The sequence below is a fragment of the Diadema antillarum genome, unplaced genomic scaffold (assembly GCF_040938485.1).
Source record: "Diadema antillarum isolate AM-2024a unplaced genomic scaffold, OU_Dant_1.0 scf00000191, whole genome shotgun sequence".
NCBI lineage: Eukaryota > Metazoa > Echinodermata > Echinoidea > Diadematoida > Diadematidae > Diadema > Diadema antillarum.
The window spans coordinates 242,229-261,467 of record NW_027271080.1 but is presented as its reverse complement, the minus strand read 5'-3'; the positions used below and the strand labels follow the sequence as shown (position 1 = coordinate 261,467).

Here is a 19,239-nt window from a genome sequence, read left to right as displayed (position 1 = left end):
GTGCCCCGTCCAAATTTTGCTCCCCAAAAGGTAAAAGAAATGCTCTATATTGGCTAATTTCATACTGTACTAGTATATTAAATTATTGACAAAGAGTCCCTACCGTGGGAAGGAGGTATCCACCCTCCCAAAGCTCGGTAGCTTCACTCTCTCGCCGACGATCCTACACTAGTACATAATGATGTGGCGCGCTAAATCTGGGATATTAATATCAGGGCTTCACAGTAGTTGAAATTTTGATCGAGACCAACTTTCAAATTTGAATGTCTGACGCCTGTTTGATAAAAATTGAGGATAAGTTGCGATCAATCGCAAGTTGCGTTTCATAAACAACTTTGCAGTTGATCGCAAGTTACGCTTTATCTATTGAAATTTATGCGTGATTTTTCATGTGGGTATGAAGTGTGTCTTTATGAAATATGACTTAGGCGCAATTGTGAACTTACACTGGATTCACCAAGTTACGCTCAATAAATCGAGCATAAGATCAATCGTTCTTCTCTATGGAAAAAATTCCACTGAGAGGATTATTTTCTATCTTAATTGGCAACATAATTTTAAGCAAAATACGTGTTTTTTAATATTAAAGTATCGCCTTTCCAAATTCTGTTAAATTTTGGTCGAAACCCACTCGAGAGATGGGATTGCATTGGGATTATTTTCGTAAAGAAATAATGCAATTCATATTATAGAATGAAAATACATGACGTTTATTCTATGCAGCCATATGAAGGGTTTCCTGGCAAAACGGTCTAATTCCACACCAACCGATTTGTGTAGGTTTTCCAGGTCAAATATCCGCAATATCAGATCAAGCGTCATATTAGCTAATTCGAATGTCAACAGGGAAATCAACTGTCCACTTAGCAAACCAATATCCTGTAAGGTAAGTAAGATGTCCATCATATCAAATATTCACAAAATGTAAATTTTCGCGTCACCTCAGGTCAATAAGAGCATTTCATGTCATTCATAGGTGATTCAGATGGCACGTAAGTAATTTAGATATCAGTTGACTCCAAAACACAGCAAAAAGAATTATCATTCTCAAGAATATGAAATATTGATGAACATTATCAGGCGCAGACAATTGCGTTTTCATTCACAGACAATCTGTCATGACTTTATTAAAACAAAGCGAGTCTCACTCATTTTTTTCCTTTTTCTGAAGAACACTGTTTTTCTTTTTAACCAGGGATTTCAAAAGAGTGATGAAGCATATTTTAGAAATTGGAAACTTGAGACGCAATTTTGCATTTGTTTATTTTGCAGTAAAATGACAGGAAAACATTGATGAACTGCAAGAAAATGAACAAAAGAAGTATCACGTTATCATGGGGTGATGCAAAAGAGTGAAGAATCATTATCACGAAGAGTGACCTCCTGTATTTTTTTCTGACCAAAGGAAATTAATAGTCCGACCTTAGAAAGTTCTATTGTCAAAAACTATGTGATATTCGATGGAATTCCTATCATAAGATTCACATATATTTTTTTTTTCGGTAATTCTGTGTAGGTGTGCAAAGATTTTCTTGCCACCGTAGTCTGGCATTTGATGTATGATGCTCTGCACGCATAACAATATAGGATTTATTTCTGAATCAAATTCTGTAGCGAAACAAGTATAATATAGTCATTCTAATGCCATTAAGGGAATCAAATGTCCATATAGGTACATAAGCAGTCCACAGTCAAGTCAAATGTCCACACAATAGAAATTCTTTCGTCATCTTAGGTCAATGAAAGTATCGTGTCGGTCATAAAGAATTCATGGTAATTCAAATATCCTTTGACTCGAAAATACGGTAATAAGTGTTGCGTATGGAGACTATGACAACATTATGCAACACGGTTTCAGAAATAACTTCGTTTCTCGTTGATTTTCTATTTCCTATCTGGAAAAAAAATCTAGAAATACAAAAGAAGGTCTTCCGAAGTGAATTGCAAGGTATCATTTATACCACTTTTTAGCCGAAAAAGAAAAGGGGAGGGAGAAATATTGGGAAGAGAAATGAGAGAATGGAGGGAGAAGAAAAGAGTTAGAAAACAAAAGAAAGAAGATAATTTGGATGGTGATAAAGGGTAAATGGTTATAGCCCCGACTGAAACCATCCCACTTTCAAATTCCGTCCGACAAGCCTGAGAGACGCTCTTTAGAAAACTGAAACTAAAACTTGAGAATTTGACATCAAACGACAGGTTAACAGTTCTGGCCGTTCTGTATATACAAATATATAGTCAACTATTCTACTCTATGTATGAGATGATGCAAAATATCACAAAAGAACAGTCTGAACAAAATGACTTCCAGTATGTTTTAGATAATAAAAGTGAATAGTCTAATGCCAGAAATGTTCATTCTTTAAACAATGAATTGCACGTAAGGAAGTCACACCGCTATCATGAGATTCATGTCAGTTTAGCTCTATTGATTTTTTTTGTGTATGCATTAAAAAAAAAGTTTCAATAGAATATGTTTTTATCTTGACACCGTAAGGACCTGCGTTTGTGTATGTAGCAAGTACATGCAAGACTGATTACTGAGGAATGCGTTTCTGCATGTATTTAAAGATTATACGATTTATATGGTTTAAATAAACAGTTTTCAAGACTATAGACATTTGAAATCACAATGTCACATTTGATCTCCCTTATGGGATATTGCTCCAGTCATTTGGATACTTATTTGGCCATGCGATATTTAAACTGCCTAGTCTGATATTTGACATGTGATACACGGACAATTGAACTAGCTATTGCTAACCGCATTGTATTGGGGACATACATTCATCTCTCTTACAATTCACATGAACATTTGAACAATGTGTTTGAGCCAGTGGAAATTTCACTTGTAAAACATGTGCTAAACGATACAATTACCTATGTGAAATAATGATTTTTTTTTTAAATCAAGAAAGCACTGTATAGTAGGGAATGGACATTTGAAAACATTATTTGACATTGGTTTCTAGGAGCATTGTTCTCTGTAATATTTTGCTACGCAACATTTGAACTGCATTGTTTCTTGTCTGAGATTTGATATATGCTATGCGGACATTTCATACCTAAGTGGACATTTGAGTTGCCTAATTTGATACCATATTCAGTCGTGAACATTATTTAGCTGTATGGACATTTGAACTACCTATTTGGCAATGATGGTTTATATTTGTGGACATTTGACCTGGAAAACCTAGAGTACATCATGGTCTATAATTATCCAATCAAGAAGTTCTATTATGTTTAACAGGTAAATACTCTGTGAAGGATAACGCCAGAATTCCCTATACAGGATAAAACGGAAGCGAATCTGGCTCAGACCCAAGCGATTTGCTTTCACGTGTAAAGTCTATGGCAACCGATTAAACCGCTTCGACTTACATGCGTTTAAACACTTACTGTATTTCCGCAAAGTGTGCTCACTATCCTGAAGAGTAAGGACTATTAGTCTTCTCTTTTACAGACCTCTTTGCAGGATAATTTGCGGCGAGCTAAATTCACACGCTCTCTGTCATAGCACGACATGTTCGAAAATGTTGTACCCCCAGTGAAAAAGTGAAATTTTAACATGTTTACTTGACCTTTTGAACTTTGGCCTTTAAAGACATAATTTACCATTTGCAGATGAAACAAAAACCCAGCGTTTATGTTTTAGGCTGTATTGCGAAAATTTTATATGATAGGATGTTTTGTGGTACAACAGACCTACACATATGCATTAAATGTCATATCTGGAAAAAAAAATAAATCATTGTTCCCAAAGGTAAACTGGACCTTTAATCTAATCAGCTAAAAATCTTAATTTGAGACAGTACACGTGTACACTAAGTTCCAATAAAATATCTTCAAGCATTGCACAGATATGACATGGTCTGAAGGATGCTCTGCTGAGCAACAATCATTCAAGTTCTACGGGGAGTTATGCTGAGTAATCCCCACTCAGCGTCTGAAGGATGCATTGCTGAATAACTATCATCACTTTCTGGGGGGAAACTTACTGAGTAACTACCATGTCTGACAGTAACGCACTGAAGTTGAAACGACGAGGTGCTAAGACCAGGTTCACCAAGTTCGGTCAAGAGGTCAAAACGATAATGGACATGGAAAGACCACGTAAAGAATTGGAAGCAGCATTCAACAAATATGAGCAGGCTTATACTGACTAGCAACAAGCTTACAACATAACTGTCGAAGATGATAACGAGTTCGAGAAAGAAGAGCAGTTGATCATCGAATGTAGACAGATTTTCTTGAAGATCAAGCTTTCTGTCAACGATTACACCGTGACCGACTCGACTAGAAGCAGTGCTGACGAGATAGTAGAGTCCGCGCCAAAGGTGTCACCAACCCCTGCCACACCTGGTCCCTCAGCATGCGCCATACAGAAACCCAAGCTACCCAAGTTTTCGGGCAACGTGAGAAACTACAGAGTTTTAAGGCCAGACTTTGCCCACTTAGTCGAGTCAAGATACAGTGAGAGGGATGCCATCGCAATTCTTCGTACAACCCTACAGGGTCAGCCGTTAGACATCATTCGAGGGATTGGATCGGACTACGACGCTGCCTGGGAGCAGTTAGACGCAATCTACGGGGATCCAAGATTCATAACAGATGCTATCATAAATGACATCAATAGATTCAAACCGCTGAAAGAAAGTGAAGATGGCCACTTTTGTGAACTAGTCCATCTACTTAGAAGGAGCTACAACACATTAAAGGAGACTGGACAACAGTACGAAACGAACAATAATCACATATCATCCTTAGTCGAGAGCAAGATGTGGATTGATGACAGGAAAGTCTGGTTCCGGTATCAAGAAAGCCAAAAGGATCCTGCATCACTACAAATGCTACTTAATTGGATGAGTGTGGAAATGAAGACCAGGATCAGATGTACAGCCCCCTTCAAAGTGATCATCGCACGCAGTCAACAGTGGGTCATGTTGCACGCTCCCTAGACAAGAAATAGCCAGACCAAACATCAACTCAGATGAACAGTTGTCCACAGTCTCTCAAATGTTGGAGTTGCGAGATTTCAACTCACTGGGTTGACCAATTCAGGAAATTATCGGAGAAGACGCCACGAAATCGATGGAAGTACATGAAAGGGCAAGTAAAGACTACAATATGTCTACTTGTAAACGCAGAAAACAATGTCTTGAAGTCAAGAATGGGGAGAGATGCAAATTCTACCATCATCCGCTCCTGCACACAGAAGATGAGGCTACAGGTAATCAAGGCAATACCAATGACAACAGAGTTGGAGTAGCATCAGGGAGCCCAACTAGTGCTTTACTTCCGCTTGTGACAATTGAATTGCATGGACCCAGGGAACGATTTTCAGTGGGGTGCCAACTATACAATCACGATAACCAAGATTGGTGAAGAAGAGGAAAGTCTTCAGACACAAAAGTACACTAAATTGTACATAGTGCCCATCAGCATCCGAGAGATGAACAATAACAGTACACCTTTCCTGGTAACTGCAGTCGGAATACCATGCATCAGCGAAAATATTGCTGGAGTTAACATAGAAGATCTGGCCAGGAAGTGTGACATACAACCTGGGGATCTACACAAAGCTAATGGAGCCGTGGATTTACTGGTCGGGATAGATCATGCAAGGCTTCATACCAGAGAAGTACGAGAGGCTGGACGCTGTAGTGCTAGGAAATCTCCAGTTGGATGGGTCATCTTTGGAACACACCAAATGATGCTGTAGACAGTCATGCAGTACTACATGTAAAACTTGCAGGTCCTGTAGATCTGACGGAGTTTTGAACTGTTGAAACCGAGGGTATCCAAATCGAGGCTTGTTACTGCAAGGAAACAGGTATGATTCACAAGGAAGCTGTAGAGGAGCAGATCGTCTGCTCGCAAAGTCGGGAAGCAGTGGGAGATTGCTTACCCATGGAATAAGGACCCCAAACTACTGCCAGACAACAATATCCAAGCAGAGCAAGTTCTCCAGTCTACAGAAAAAAGGCTTGAAAGAAACTCAGAGTATGCAGAAGTTTATGATAAGCAGATAAGAGAGATGGAGCAGATGGGATTCTGTAAGAAACTTTTTGTTCAGAAAATTAAAGAGTATAAAGGACGGTTCACTACATCTCGACCATGGAGTAGTGAGACCAGAAAAGAAGAGCACGCCTATCAGGATAGTGTTTAACTCATCAGCTTCATACCACGGCCACTGTTTGAATAGCTACTGGATGAAAGGCCCAGATCTCCTAAATAGTTTGTTTGGGGTCCTACTGAGGTTCAGAGAAAACTAGGTTGCTGTCTGTGCAGACATCTCCAAAATGTATCATCGGGTGCTCATCCCAGAGAGAGACCAACTCGTACACAGGTTCCTGTGGAGAAACGTGGATTGTAAGAGAGAACCAGATGTCTACAAGATGCAATTATGGTGACATTCGGCGACAAACCTGCACCAGCAATGGCACAGTTTGCTTTGCGAAGTTATCTGCCGAACAAGCACAAGGTACTCATTCTGAGGTAACAGTTACATTGAAGAAAAAATGTGTATATGGATGACATTTGCGATTCTGTGGAGTTCGTGGCACAGGCAGAGATTAAAGCAAACGGCAGATGTAGATCAGGTACTGGCTGATGGAGGCTTCAAAAGAAAGGGCTGGTCATTAAATCGTCAACTTGGAGGAGAAGTCCAAAATGGAAAGGTGAAACTTTTGGAGGAAATAGCAGAGGAGAAAGTGCTTGGAGTGTTCTAGGACAAAAAACCGAGATACGTTTTCATACAAGATGTAGCTGTCGGGAGATGTGACATCAGCCGATAATGACCAAGAAACGCCAAAGTTGACAAAGAGAAAGGTATTTGGTCAAATTGCTCACATATTCGACCCAACTGGATATGCTGCACCAACCATAGTCCGAGCAAAAGTTGGTTTGCAGAAACTCTTGCATAGAGGCTATGATTGGGATGATCTTTTGTCTGGAGAAGACGAAGCGGAGTGGAGAAATCTGTTTGATGAAATGCAGAATCTAAACGAGGTCACTCTAGATCATTCGGTACCTGTGCTTATAGGAGATGGCGAATTAGAAGTGATGACGACTATGAAATGCGGTTTCTAGCATTGAAGTCAAAGGTTGCACCACTAAAACCATTGACGATTCCTCGTCTAGAGCTACAAGCAGCAGTCTAGCAGCCAGGATGTACAAGACTATGAGTAAAGAGTTGAGACTGCAAATGGAGAAGGTGGTTCTTTTCACTGATAGCATGATAGCACTACAGTGGATCAAATCTTTCGCATGGATTACCCGGAAAGGTGCGACGCGGCCTTTACAAACGTCCCGTGAGAAAACGAGTAGTTGCAAGCCCAAAATAGCGTTCGATCCCGATACTGGACAGGATTGAGCCAGCCAGCCAGCCAATCAGCGATCATGTCCGCACGCCTCCGTCCTAACAGGAAAGCGAAGCTGCTTAAGGCCATGTCACACCTTTCCGGGTAAGCTACTCAGGAGGGATTTTTCAGCACGCAGCTGAATTTCCCCAGAAGGACAAGAATGTTAGCGAGTTTCGCATGTTCGTACCTGCGTTGGAGTTGCCTGCGAGGTACTGCAGGAAAGGGTCTCCTCCTGGTGTTCTGCGTGTACCTTTGCGAGTGAACTCCCACGACTCATTCGGATCAAGTTTCGAGTAAGCTCAAGGCCTTGTCATACCGTATCTGGGGAAGTTTTGCGGCTTGATTTTCGGGAAACAAATTTGCTACCCGGAGCTCTCCGCATTTGCTCCGCGCTTGCTCCGCGCCTGACAGTACCTAGCGCGTATCTGACCTGAAGTTGCCCGGAAATGCTCACGCAAGTCCCATTTACCGCAGCCAAGTTTTGAGCATGGCTAAAACATTTTCCAGGTGAGTCGCGGAGTGCCCAGAGAGGTCCACGCAAAACGCCTGTACGATGCCGTTAGCGGCAGGCAACTCCTACGCAGGTAGTTCGCAGTCCCCGTATGCAGCCAAGATAATGACATTCTGTGGGACTTCTGCCATTCCTTCAGAAGACTTCCTTCATTGAGTTGTCAGCATCTATGCGACTGGTACAAAGGTCACACAGTATACTCGCAAGTACAATTTAAGTAGAGCGCGTCCAGCAAGTAAGACACATGCTTGTCTGCCCTCAGAAATTGTCCGGTATGCTGGAAAATCCGCACATAAAACAAGCCCGCGTAGCATGCCCATGTAGCGGTTTCCAATATTTCTGTATTTTTTACTGTCTGGCTGGCTGCCGTCAATTATGCTGTCTGACAGCAGCATTCTGTCAACATCCACGCGAACTTTCCTTGTGCGCCGGCACACGACAGGTGCGCACTACATTCTTCGCCTTTGTTACCGAGCCGAGGTACGCGAATTTCACATTCCAACAGTAGTCGGATTTTCATAAACACACCCCTTGTTTTGCTGTCACGGAAACAACCTACCAATTAGTGGCGAGCTGTACACCTTCACCAGCCAATTACCACTCTCAAAGCTCCTGTCCGTGACACGTTTTCTCCGATCACGCTGTTTCATTATACACGCTGCCTCACTTCACGATTAGCTTTCATCCTGAGAGCACGTTCTAATCGTTGGAGTCACTCACGTCCGTATATCACGTCCGTACATTACATTACCTTCCACGTCTTTCCTCGCGGACGATACCTCGCGCCGTGGACTGTCATTTCTTACGGATTTACATTTCATACGGAATATTGCACTTCCCGAAATAATATGGACTAACTCCGAATGCACTTTGGGTGTCCGAAGACGACAGTGTCCCATATAAATATGTACAAATGATCCAGCGACAGCGTGGAGTAGCCTCCGGGTGCCGCGGCTAGCACAAGCGAGGGTAGAATCCACCGCTGGAGCGCTGGGTCGAAGAACTGCGAGGTCCCTGATAGCGTCTGCACACCACCGACAGCACGCTAGCAGGACCGATGCAGCGATGTAACGACGCGACTCGCGTTGAATGCAGCTACGTAGAAAATATCCCCAGGTTGGAGTGTAGAGCCTGAAGAAAGGGCGAGTCGCGATACGAAAAGGAGCGAATATCGCGTGGTATAAGATCCGAGGAAGTGTAATATTCCGTATGAAATGTAAATCCGTAAGAAATGACAGTCCACGGCGCGAGGTATCGTCCGCGAGGAAAGACGTGGAAGGTAATGTAATGTACGGACGTGATATACGGACGTGAGTGACTCCAACGATTAGAACGTGCTCTCAGGATGAAAGCTAATCGTGAAGTGAGGCAGCGTGTAAAATGAAACAGCGTGATCGGAGAAAACGTGTCACGGACAGGAGCTTTGAGAGTGGTAATTGGCTGGTGAAGGTGTACAGCTCGCCACTAATTGGTAGGTTGTTTCCGTGACAGCAAAACAAGGGGTGTGTTTATGAAAATCCGACTACTGTTGGAATGTGAAATACGCGTACCTCGGCTCGGTAACAAAGGCGAAGAATGTAGTGCGCACCTGTCGTGTGCCGGCGCACAAGGAAAGTTCGCGTGGATGTTGACAAAATGCTGCTGTCAGACAGCATAATTGACGGCAGCCAGCCAGACAGTAAAAAATACAGAAATATTGGAAACCGCTACACCCAGAAAGGTGTGACAGGACCTTAACATGCTTGCGGGTAAAAAGATTTGCGTGCGTACCTCCCAGCGAATACGAGTGACATACGTGCTAAAAACTGTCATTTGCGGGTGATATGCGGGGAACTCCGGGTAGTAAAAAACTGTTCTGCACAAATCGCAGGCAATGCTTGCCCGAAAAAGTGTGACACGGCCTTTAGATATGGGGACGGGAATCCGAGTGCGGGGACAGTCACAGCTGATTGCTTCCGCGCACTCTCGGGTCTTCTCGTCGTGTACCGAAAACTCCCTAATGTACAGTGATACGGCATGTGCTTGTGAGGATTGCAGCTCTCACGTTTGGATGTGTATTGGTCGAAATCATAAAAGATGACTTTACTGTTCTAAATTATCTCAGGATTATATCCAAATTCTTGCTTCTTGACCTCTAGTCTCGTCTCTGGACTGCCATTTAAAGGAGATATTTTGTGTACAAAACAGCTGTTGTTATCTCTACATCACGTGTTTTTTCTTCACTGTCCCACTTACTGGAATGTGAACGGTTTGCATGTCGTATTGTGAACGAATTGAATGTGAACGGTTTGCAAAGTAGATTAGATATTGGAATTTTGGACTTACATTTGCTAGCATAAAACGTTAGAGACAAAAAAAAAAACCAAAAACAAACAGACACACCAGATCTGTCTCAATCTCATATTTGCGATTTTCAGTGTTATAGGATGGCAAAATATTACAATAAACATATAGTCTAGCAGCCAGAAAGGGTCCCCGTGCACCCCCCCCCCCCCCTAAAACAAAATTCTACGATATGTTCGAAGATCGTCAGAACCTGTATTTTCCGAATCCGGTTGTCGCCAGCGGAAAAAAAAGGTTGCGCGCGCGTCTTATTTGCATATTTCTAAGATGGCCGCCGCCCGTTGCTAGGAGACGGATTATTTTTGAATAACTTTAGTTAGGAATAACAAATTACCATAAAAATGGTATCATTTTGAAGAGAATTAAATTTCCTACAAGCTGATACCCCATTTGATGGGATAAATAGATGTTGTCATGAAATATTAAGGAAGGAATTATGTTTTTTAGCATTTTTCTAAAAAGATACGGAATTTGGTTATAATGTTCTTTTCCATACATTTAATATCCATTTACAAATAACATTTGAATTTTCCTATAATTATCCCCCAAACATAGCTATTATCATGTGAAAACGGCTTTCCAATACATCAATTCCTTTAAAAGTTACACGACATTAAAGGGGATATGGTTCAATAGGTTTTACAGCAATATCTAAGGGTTATAATGTCTCCGCGCGCAATTGCGTAGGTTCTGTATGTGGGGTTTGTTGTAGATCACTGCTATCTATTGATCAAATCTCATCGAAATCGGCGAAGAAAGAAAGAAAAATTACACTTTCTATTCCTTATATGAAATAAAAATGTTTTTTTTTTTCTATTCTGTGTTACCAAACTCAATCCATTCAGCTTCCCATATGAACAGTTTCTTGTCTTTTTGGATTCCCTCCAAGAACGTGAAATTAATCACAACTTATCTGATATTAAAAAGTTAAAGAAAAAACATTTACGTGACAGTTTCCTCTTATTGGAAGATTAAAGTTAAAAAAAAAGAAGAATCTTATGCTAAAAGCCCTAAGAAATAAAAAAACTTGTTAAATGGCCTTTCAGAGTTTAAAATGAAACATGGCTATCTTATTTTTTCATAACAAAATGAAGGGAAGTATCTGTGTAGTTCATGTCGGCCCATACTGGGTTACATCATAAATTCTTCAGAAATGGTCCCCGTGCACCCCCCCCCCCAAAAAAAAAAAATCTACGATAGGTCAAAGGTCAAAGATCAAGTGAAATACATGCTCTCCTATTCATCCAATTAAACCTAGGTCAAGGAAGGTGACCATTCAACACATTTGTGACAAACATGCCATTATAATATTTTGCCAGTTTTGTGAAAATGTAATCACACATTGTCCACATGTACTATAGACCTATTAGGAGAATCATGCATTATGGCGGAGGCATACCAGTCGTCATAGCGACATTTCTAGTTTAATATTACAACGAAGATTACGACTATTATTAGCAGTTGGTAATTAAGTGGTGTACGAAGACTAACTCAAACAATACATCATTATATGAGTGGCTATAATGTACAATTGATAAAAACCCAATAAATCTGTTTTTTTTTTTCAGGTTATACAGTGCGTATCAAAAAAAGGTAATCCAACTTTGGCGGGCTACTACTTTACAATTGTCAGCTATGGAGAGCTCAATGTTTTAATTCTAATGATATCACAAACCATCGAAAGCTATGCTGCCGGCTGAAAGCAATAACAAATTTACTTCTTGTATATTATAGAAAGAATGGCCACGCGAAAGTAACAAGATTAATGCTCTGTTACTGGGAATTTGAAAACAATAATGACATTGTTTCCATTCCTGTTGTGTCGTTGGTTGTTGGCGTGTTTCCTTTCAAAGAGTGAAAGTAGTAGTAGGTTAATAGATGTCGGCGTTAAAGCTTGTACAATATAACAATATTGGTCACAGTTTATTATTCCGAAGGTTCATTTTTTTTTCCCAAAGGTTCGTTATTCCGGAGGTTCGTCATGATATAGATAAACGGGCCCAAATTTGTTATTGCTGAAAGCAATAACAAATTTACTTCTTGTATATTATAGAAAGAAAGGCCACGCGAAAGCAACAAGATTAAATGCCCTGTTACTGGGAATTTGAAAACGATAATGACATTGTTTCCATTCAAAATTCAAAATGGTCACCTTCCTTGACCTAGGTCTAATTGGATGAATAGGAGAGCATGTATTTGGGGATTTTAGGACTTTAACTTGACTTTGGCCCTTTCATAAGTTTATGCATTAAGTAATTTTCAAGGTATGGAGAAAAAGTGCAATTTTTGTATTGTGTAGAAAATTGTTACCATTTTCATCTGGCCTTTGACCCTAAAAATTCATAAGAGAATCACTGTCAGGCAGAACATGCATAAATATGTACTAAGTTTCAAGATGCCATGAGCCACTTCCGAGACATGGAGGAAGAAGCAAGTTCAGCACTTTCTCTTGATCTTTGATCTTTGACCTTTTTGGCAAAAAAAAAAAAAGAAATTGCCAGAGAATCTCTATTTTGGGTTATACACGCATACACCATGTTTAAAAAAAAGTCCTGCTGGCATTGCATAAATATGAGGGAAATAGTAAAATTTTGAAGTGTTGCCCTTGACCTTTGACCCCATGAACCCCAAATTCCCTAGATAATCACTTCCAGTCAGTACATGCATAATATATACTATGTTCCATGAAGATACCTTGAACAATATCCAAGATACAGAGAAAAAAAAGTAAAATTTTAACATTTTCACTTGACCTTTTCACATCTTGACCTTAACCTTATCACCCCAAACTTTTACCAGTGAATTTTAATTAGGTAATACCTGTATACACTAAGTTTCAAGAAAATATCTTTAGGCATTGCAGAGATATGAGGGAAATAGTGAAATTTTAAGCATTTGACCTCGACCTTTTGACTTTTGACCTTGAGCATGTGCACCCAAAAGTTGATAGGCAGAATTTCACCCCCAATACACATACATGCCAAATTTCAGTGTTTTTTTTTTTGTTTTTTTTTTTTGTTACGCTGTCCGCAAAATTCATTACGGACGGAGAGAAGGACGGACGGAAAGGACGGACAACCCGAAAACATAATGCCTCCGGCACCACTTCTTGGCGGAGGCATACAAACGAATCTAGATTACATAGGTGAAGTAATCTTTGAAGATATGTAAATATTGATATGTGCGGTATTGAAACTGTCGTGTTGATTATCCTTATGGTACGTTACCACTCTCGTGGAATTCACTAAGCTGGGTCCACTTTCTCGATTCGCCCGAAATCGTGGTCTTACTCGGGGACTAATCGTGCTGATCATCAGATAATCAAATCTTGATGTCAGTCAAAGACATTGTGTTGATCGTAGTAATTTTTCGAACAGTCCAATAATTCTTCTACGATCAACACGATTACCACCATAGACCTCAAGATGTGATAAGCCATGATAAGATCACCACGGTCACTCGTAGACTAAGAATCGATTTGTGGTAGATAGTATACATGTATTAGCATATCGAGACTCGCGACAATGGCAACCTAGTGAAAGTGTTTAACGTGCAATGTCAATAATCTTTTGGGTATCGATAATGCACATTTATAGTTACTCTATCTAAAAAGGACCGGCGGACGAGTAGGGCATGGATATCTGAAAACATTGGATGGTGTATTTAATTCATGCATGAGTTAAAATGTTATTCCAGCGGAACTTACATGCGCTCTAAAAGTGGATTGCACGTCAGATGCGCCTATAGCAGATACACTTCAAATCATTTTAGCAACTAATTTCTGTGGAAAACATGAAAATATTGTATTCGTTGTGGTTAAACATTTACACTCTGAATATGTCTAATGTTTAACACATTAGTCATACACATACATCCTTGAACACAAACACACACAACACAAAAGTATACAAACCTGCATAAATATAAACGTGATATATATATATATATATATATGACCGTGCACCTCAAAACGAACAAAAAGTCGCACACACTGATTTTGCGTGAGGACTGAAAATAAGTGAAATGGGTCAACCTAAACTGAGCTTGACTTTTTCATATTTTCTGAAGAGCAGGTCTTCTTTTACATTATGCTAAAACGTGGTTTCATAAAACGGGCAGGAAAGTGTGTTTTTTAGCAGTTTATCTCGAACATTTTTGGTAGAATATTGTGATTAGGTGCGTCTTTAGAATCCCTTTTTCATTTCTGAAAAACCTTGTCCCCACTCTTCACTTTCAACTCTAATAACTTTTGAAAGGATAGTGCTACTGCTTTGAAAGTTAATATTTATTATGGACAGAATGTGTTAATGAGGCATGCTTATTTCATTTTAATTTGACAATCCCTTCATTGGTGTTACTCTGGTGGTTTACTTCCTGTTTTTTGTCCCATTCATCGCACAGTCAGCACGGTTTGGTAAAGATTGAGCGCTTGAATAGACACTGTACTTTAGAGCCTCTTTTCTCAGTTCACACCTTTCCTGAGTTTGTGCTTTCTTTCCAATATTTAGATAGGTTACGAGAGTCCATTTCATTTGAGTTATACATCATTTTAAAGCTTAAAGTCTGCTCTTTCAGAATATGGTCTTAACTAAAAATTAATGTCTGGCGACTTTTTGTTTGTTTTGAGGTGCAGTGTCACATATATATATATATTTATATATAGATATAGATATATTATATATACATAGTTATAGTATATACATGCACACATACATACATACACGCATGCATAGTTAATGTTCCCTCAGACATTTCCCTCATGTTTTATAGATCCATGCATTAAGGTCTACTTAACCATAACATTTTTTTTCTCTCTCTCTCATTTTTGTATAATATTGATTATTAGTCACTCCTAACGGATTTAACAACCAAGTTTACGTTGTATTGCATTTAAATCAACCCATGTAATAAAGTTAAGTGCATGAAATCATTTTTTATAAAAAAAAACCCACAGAATTTGAAAGCGACTGGATTTGACTTGCAACTATTCGTTTTTATCAATGCCATTCCTTGGTATTTGTAATCTATCTATTAGTTTCTTGGCAATAATAAACGTATGAGCAATATGTTTAAAAACCATCAGGCGAACCACCAAAGAATGAGAACACGTATGTGCGATCTTATCTTAAAAAAATAAATTGATTTCATGCTAGAGCATGGTGAGAAATATTTCGCTTGTGCGGTATACATGTAACTCTTATTTCGACATCTAAATAAAGCATTCGAGTTTGATGTTCCATGAATGCATTAATGGCGTATTGAATAAATTCACGAAATTCATGACTGAGCTCATTTCCCCTGCATGAATGCCTGTGTGCGATACTGGAGGTGTGAGTACATGTGTGTGAAGATGATCAGAAGAATGAGAGTTGATGAAGAGAAGTTTGATTAATATCGATATGTTGGAAACCCCTATCCAGGTAAGCCCGTTTCGGCCGTCATGAAATTACACCTCTCGTAAGGCCTTCATTCTATTTGATGAAAAAAGACGTAAACTAAAAGTGAAGCTGAGTAGATCAAAGGTGATAGCAAATAAAAATTTAATTTGTTTTCATATTCCACCAGATTTAATGATATTTAATCAATAATTTGGATGTAAGAAGTGATAGGGTCTCATACTTGCAATGATTATTATAGTATTACACGCGTTACGCAAGTGCGGCCGTCGACATTACCCTTAAATTTCTGTATAACCGTATTGAACCTTTTCCCTTTAATGTCGTGTAACTTTTTAAGAAATTGGTGTATTGAATAGCCGCTTTCACAGAATAATACTTATTTATGGGGTTTAACTAAAGGAAAATTCCGATGTTATTTGTAAACAGAAATTAAATGTATGGAAAAAACATTACTGAAATCTGTATTTCTTGGGAAAAATGTATTTAAAAAAATCCTTCCTTCCTTAGTATTTCATAACAACTATTTATTACATAAAACGGGGTATTAACTTGTAGGAAATCTAATTCTCTTTAATATGATACAATTTTTATGGTAATTTGATATTCTTAACTAAAGTTATTCAAAAATAATCCGTATCCTAGCAACGGGCGGCGGCCATCTTAGAAGTATGCAAATTAGACGCACACGCAACCCTTTTTTCCGCTGGCGACAAGCAGATTCGCAAAATACAGGTTCTGACGATCTTCGAACACATCGTAGATTTTTTTTTTTTTTGGGGGGGGGGGGTGCACGGGCACCATTTCTGAAGAATAGTAACCCAGTATGGGCCGACATGAACTACACAGATACTTCCCTTCAGTTTGTTATGAAAAAATAAGATAGCCACGTTTCATTTTAAGCTCTGAAAGGCCATTTAACAAGTTCTTTATTTCTTATGGCTTTTAGCATAAGATTCTTCTTTTTTTTTCACTTTAATCTTCCAATAAGAGGAAACTGTCACGTCAAATTTTTTTCTTTAACTTTTTAATATCAGATAAGTTGTGATTTTGGAGGGAATCCAAAAAGACAAGAAACTGTTCATATGGGAAGCTGAATGGATTGAGTTTGGTAACACAGAATAGAAAAAAAAAATTATTTCATATAAGGAATAGAAAGTGTAATTTTTCTTTCTTTCTTCGCCGATTTCGATGAGATTTGATCAATAGATAGCAGTGATCTACAACAAACCCCACATACAGAACCTACGCAATTGCGCGCGGAGACATTATAACCCTTAAATATTGCTGTAAAACCTATTGAACCTTATCCCCTTTAATGTCGTGTAACTTTTAAAGGAATTGGTGTATTGGAAAGCCGTTTTCACATGATAATAGCTATGTTTGGGGGATAATTTTAGGAAATTTCAAATGTTATTTGTAAATGCATATTAGATGTATGGAAAAGAATATTATAACCAAATTCCGTATCTTTTTAGAAAATGCTAAAAAACATAATTCCTTCCTTAATATTTCATGACAACAACTACTTATCCCATCAAATGGGGTATCAGCTTGTAGGAAATTTAATTCTCTTCAAAATGATACCATTTCTATGGTAATTTGTTATTCCTAAATAAAGCTATTCAAAAATAATCCGTCTCCTAGCAACGGGCGGCGGCCATCTTAGAAATATGCAAATAAGACGCGCGAGCAACCTTTTTTTCCGCTGGCGACAACCGGATTCGGAAAATACAGGTTCTGACGATCTTCGAACATATCGTAGAATTTTGTTTTAGGGGGGGGGGGTGCACGGGGACCCTTTCTGGCTGCTAGACTAATAAGATTGGTGGGTTTCTCAGTATGTGTATTTTGATGGAGAATCATATTTTTAATTTTTCTGAAAGAATTCATGCAACAGTTTCTAAATCAATTCTATGCGTCAAGGTAGATAGTAAAACATTAGGTTTTGAGAGTGCAATGTACGTGCCATGTGAAAGATCAATTCATCATTCTAATGATATTTCTGACAACCTAGTGCAGGATGTTATCGATATTAAAAGCAGATATGATGCGCCCTTTTGTTGGGGGATTTTAATGCCAGGACGGGTTTGCTTGATGACTTTTTATATGTAGAGGATGTGTTGACAGATCAGAATGATTTGATTAGGCATTTGTCATGATGTTTCTGATATGCATGTAACTACTGATGGCTTTGATATTCTAACTTCTCGTTATAATACTGATGTCAATGTAAATAATAATGGAAAGTCTGTTATTGATATAAGCCAAAGCTTTGATCTCAGGATTGTTTACATAGTGGAAGGAGAGGCGAAGATTAGTCTGTCGGAAAATACACATGCTTCAACAAAAATGGTGGGTAAAGCACTTTTGATTATGTTACTATATCTCGCCATTAACTTTCTAGCATAACAAATTTCAGTATAGTGTATTTGATAAATATTTGTCAAAACACTGCAGCAAAAAATGCCGATTTAGATACACAACCTAATGAAAGTCAACGTTATATATGTATATATATACGCTGTATATACATATATATATATACATGCATATGTATATATATATATATACATGCATATGTATATATATATGTATATATATATAATCCCAGTGGAAGAGTGACGACGATGCAATATTTAAACAGAAAATCAAAGACTCGGCTGAGCTAATGTGTGAAAATGTGGAATTTTTTAGATGGGAATCCAAATCAAGATATTATTGATATTTGTTACTCACAATTATGCGATATGTCCGTCCATATTGCAGAAGATGTTGGCATTTGTAAGGTGAGACAATCTCGTAATAATATAAACACAAATGAGACTGTTAATAAAGAAAAAAACATCAAACCTGGTTTGATGCAGAATAAAGAGTTGCCTGGTGGGAGTATTTGAATGATAAAAATCGATTAAAGAGGACGCTAAGATTTCTGGGCAATTCAGAAGCTAGTTGTCTATTGAATTATTATGAATCTACAGGAAAGCCTCATTTAAGACATAAAAGAAGGACATTTCATAGAGATTCAAATGAATCACTCTGTTCGTTGCGGGCATCCAATCCACAAGAATATTGACAATTACTCAACAGTAATAATGAACGCAAGGTGAAGAAAATAGGAACTGTTTCATCAGGAGATTTTGTTGATCATTTTAGTCTCTAAGTTTAAATATCGAAGATGACCAGTCCACGGACCTGGAAGATATTACTTCAATTTTTTTTTCTTTCTTTTTTTAGTCAGATGGTTCCTTGGATGCCCCCGTCACTTTGGAAAGGAGCACTAATTAAAAAAAAAAAACTTAAAAATTCTAAAGCCTGTGGAAAAGATATAAGAAATGAATTCCTTAAGCATGGATTGTCCCGTAGAGATGCTGCTTCATGTGTTGGTAAAATTCTTTAATGTGGTACTGGACAGTGGTATTGTTTCAACTGGAATGGTGCATAGGGATTATCATTCTCTTTTTAAGAATAAGGGTATAGACACAAATTGTGATAATAATAAAAGAATAACTCTTCTGAGTTGTCGAGAAAAAAATTTTATTTCCATTTTTATTCGTCGAATCTCAGAGTTTTTCGAAGCTGCTAATATGTAGGGTGAAGAACAGGCTAGCTTTAGTTCATATTA

General features: G+C 38.6%; 1 protein-coding gene across 3 annotated transcripts in view; it reads left to right on the top strand.

Annotated features, from left to right (window-relative positions):
* The window catches only part of LOC139723457 (uncharacterized), a 222,398-nt gene that overhangs the window by 3,649 nt on the left and 199,510 nt on the right, over positions 1–19,239 (top strand). The gene's annotated exons all lie outside the window — the stretch shown is intronic.